Genomic DNA, 3,849 nt, shown 5'->3' with positions numbered 1-3,849 from the left:
TTACACTTTTTTACAATGTAAGGGAAATTTTGAGAACTGCTGATGTAAAAGTTCCTTGTCTCTATCTGCGCTGGTCAGATGGCACTGAACACTTCCACAAAGCATCCATGGCACTCTCTGACTCTAACTCATAGTGGACCATTTCTTTGTGCACTTGCTCAAATCATTTTCATTTTTCCTCAAAATATACTGTTTAGGCCCAAACATAGTAGCCTGGTGGCCAAAGTACCTGACTGGCATGTGCTAGTCTGTGTTTCAGCTGCTGGATTTCACATCCAGTTCTCTGCTTGTGGTTTTGGAAAGCAGTCAAGGATGGCACAAGGCCTTGCAATCCTGAACCTACATGGAAACCCAGAAATTATTCCTGGCTCCTGGCTTTGGATAGCCTCAGTTTTGGCCATTGCAGCTGCTTGAGGATTGAGGGGGGAAAATAAACTTATGAAAAGTTAAGATTTTGGAATATCTTCATAGTGGAGCAAATATCATTAAATTGATTGACACAGTGAAGGATCCTGAGTGAAAGACACCAGCTTGTGCCCAGCACAATAGCCACGGAGCTTAATCCTTACCTGGCAAGGCTGGGACCAATACTGGTGCCAGTTCATATACCAACTACTTGATTCCCTTCCAGCTCCTTGCTTATGGTCTGGAAAACCAGCAAAGGATGGCCAAAGCCTCGAAATTCTGCACCCATTTGAGAGGCCTTGAGGTAGCTCCTGGCTTCTGGCCCCAGATCAGCTCAGCTTTGGCTGTTGCAGCCATTTGAGGAGTGAACCAGAAGATAGAACTTTGTCTCTGCTAAATCTGCCTTTCCAACAACAACAACAAAATGAATCATTCTTTTAATAAGGTATCAATTTTGGTGTTTGAATATATACATAATACTGATTATAAGCAATTCTACCATCTCCTCACAGACTTTGATGTCCAGTTTCCTGTGTATGAGCTACTTGCAGCTCTGGATTACAGCCACAGCAAAGGAATCATGTACAGGGATGTGAAACCTCACCATGTCATGATAAAGCCCCAATAAAAAAGCCATGGCTGATAAACTGGCACCTGGCTGAGTTTTATCATCCTCCTCAAGAATGTGCTGTCTGCAGTTCCTTGTACACTATCAGAGAGACAACAGACTACATGATGGCAAGCATGGTCTTCTGAAAGGAGACTTTCTTTCAGGAGCAAAACATCTGTTGCCACCTTGTTCATGTTGCCAAGGAGCTGAGCATGAATGAGCTGTATGGGTATCTGAAGCACCATGTAGACCTAGGTTCACATTTCAATGATAACCTTGGATGACATTCATGGAAATGCTGGGAAAACTTGATCTGTAGTGAAAATAGACACCTGGCCAGCCCAGTCTCAGTTGACTCAGTGACTTCCCACAATTCCTTTCTGTGGGGTTATAAAGCAGGTTAACAATAACCGTCATTCCCGCTTTCAGTGAATCTCAGACCTTCTCAGCAACAGATGACTCATTTTCCAACAAAAGCTGAACAGTCTGGACCTCCCACTGTGTTCTGTCCTTCACCTGCACCTTCTGCCATACCATCCCTCATCTGTGAGTTAGGGGCTGAGTCTCCAGGCAGCTGAATGTCCAATGGTGGAGGATGCTCAATCCTTCTCACTCCATTCTTCTTTTCGAGACCCTGTTAGCTTCCATGAGGTTTCAGTCTCATTAATGACTCCAGGTCATTCCAAAGGTTCTGGATGAGATGCCTTGGGAGCAGAGATGTTTATTCCTCTACTTAGTTTGAAAGTGAACCATTTTCTTTGGAGATACAGGAGCCTTTGTTAGAGCAGCTAATAATTCTTTGGCTCCTTAATAGAGCTCAGTGAATTTCCCATTTCTTTCACCTCCTACTCTCAGCAAAAATGTGATTAAGGCAGTCCTGGAATTCTATAGAAATTCCAACCTTGGCCTCATTGGATTTGATGCACATTTAAAAACATTAGTTGTGTAAACCCTCCAGTTTTCCCCAGATTCCCTGCTCTGTCGCTTCCAGGCACTGCCATCCAGTCAGGCATGTTACAGACTCAGAGCTGCAGCAAGACAGATTAAAAGCATCTCACTGCAGCTCATAAATCACTTGATGTAAAACCAGACAGTAAGCAGATTGGCTGCAGCAGCTCTCTGTTTCCGAATATGGGTAGGTGGAGAACTGCCCTGAGTAACATAAACAGAAAACCACAGGGAGCTGAGAAACAAGGGGAGGGAATAAACTTAGAGAGGACAATAGAAAAGGCTAAGTGAGAAGGCAACATGGAGGAAGGACAAGAGCAATATCAGATGGACAAAATAACCAGCTCAGGTGCCAGTGACCAGCAGAGGAAGGGAAAAGCCAAGAAGAACCAGGGTTAGGCAAGGCAATTATGGCTCCAAAGATGCAAAATTATTGTTGCACTAAGATGTTCAAAAGAAAATATCAAACATGATAAATATTTCTCAATTTTTTAGGTTGGATTATGCTTCATTTATTAAAATTAAATAGTAACCAGAGATGAGATAAGAACTTGATCCTAATGCTTAAAGAAAGTAATACAGACTTTGCTAGTCTCCTGTATTATTTATTCCACTTCTTTTAAACAAATTAATAAGTAAATAAAAAATGATGCTCACTCTGCTGGCAATAAGACATTGGAAAACCTGGAGGTCAGTTTTGAGTGTAGCATGTGAGAAATCAATATAAAGGACAGCACTTGCAAATACAACAAAGAAGCACGCAACGCAATGAATCATAGTGGACAGAAGTGGCCATCACTGATTCCTGCACCTGCTGTGGACATCTAACGTTTTCCACACATATATGAGCCAAGGTCTATGTGGTGTTATGTGACTTAACTCATTTAATACAATGACTACATGAGTTTGAAGCTATAACTTACATTAAACAACAACAACAACAACAACAAAACAGAAGTTTGGGCATCTTACACCCCAAAAATATGACCACATCCCATATTGGAGTGCTTAGTTTGATTGCATGTCCTGATTCTAAGTTCTTGCTATTACATCTCCTGTGGAGGCAGAGCCAGTGTTCAAAATGTTAGCTGCTGGGCCACCCACTGAGATTGAGTTTCCAGTTTTAGCTCTGGCCAGCACTGTCATGTCGGTCACTTGAATAGTGAGCAAGCAGGTGGGGAAAGTCTGTTGTATTATCTTTGTCCTCCTATCATACAAATATATAACAAACTGAGGTTTAAGAAAGATGAGTAATTTGTCCAAGGTTATATAATCGGTAAATGGCAATGTGAGATGATTTACACTATTAATATCTCATTCGAGTTCTGTATCTACAGTACGTTCTAATCACTGAAAGGATGAAAACAGCCACATAAAGCAAAAAGGCATCCGAAACACACACACACAGCTGTTAGAAGGGAATATCCAGACTGCACAGACTAAAATGTCAAACAACAATTTAAATTTAGCACATTTTGTGGTAAGAGAACAGTTCCAGGGTGGGAGATCCTGAGAGGTTGGCCTCTCCTAGCTCCTGGCTTCAGATCAGCTCAGCTCTGGGTGTTGCTGCCACTTGGAGAGAGAACTAGTGGATGAAAGTTTCTTTTTTTTTTTTCCTATCTCTTTGATGCTTGATGTCAGTGGAATACTCGCCTAACACTCTCACTCTTTGTTTCTCTCTTTTTCTATGTATTCATATCTATTTAGTAAGAAGTTTGACTGAAAAAAAATGGTCCAAATGTCTAGAATGGAATAGGAGAACAGTTACTTGTATTTCTTCCCTGTTGTAGATGTGGACATCACACAGATCCAGACTGGATAGCACCAAGTGGCCCTTAAACTTTCCAGTAATGGTGGGGAGTGCTGTGCCAGTTCAAGAAGGACCA

At 41.8% G+C, this 3,849-nt stretch overlaps 1 pseudogene; it reads left to right on the top strand.

The window, feature by feature from the left end:
• Window positions 1–446: 446 nt before the first annotated feature.
• Window positions 447–1,374, top strand: LOC121164432 (annotated as a pseudogene).
• The last annotated feature ends 2,475 nt before the right edge of the window (window positions 1,375–3,849 follow it).

The sequence above is a fragment of the Ochotona curzoniae genome, unplaced genomic scaffold (assembly GCF_017591425.1).
Source record: "Ochotona curzoniae isolate NIBS_2020 unplaced genomic scaffold, NIBS_Ocur_1.0 contig_753, whole genome shotgun sequence".
NCBI lineage: Eukaryota > Metazoa > Chordata > Mammalia > Lagomorpha > Ochotonidae > Ochotona > Ochotona curzoniae.
Note: the sequence above shows the minus strand (reverse complement) of the source record. Positions and strands in the feature narration are given on the sequence as shown.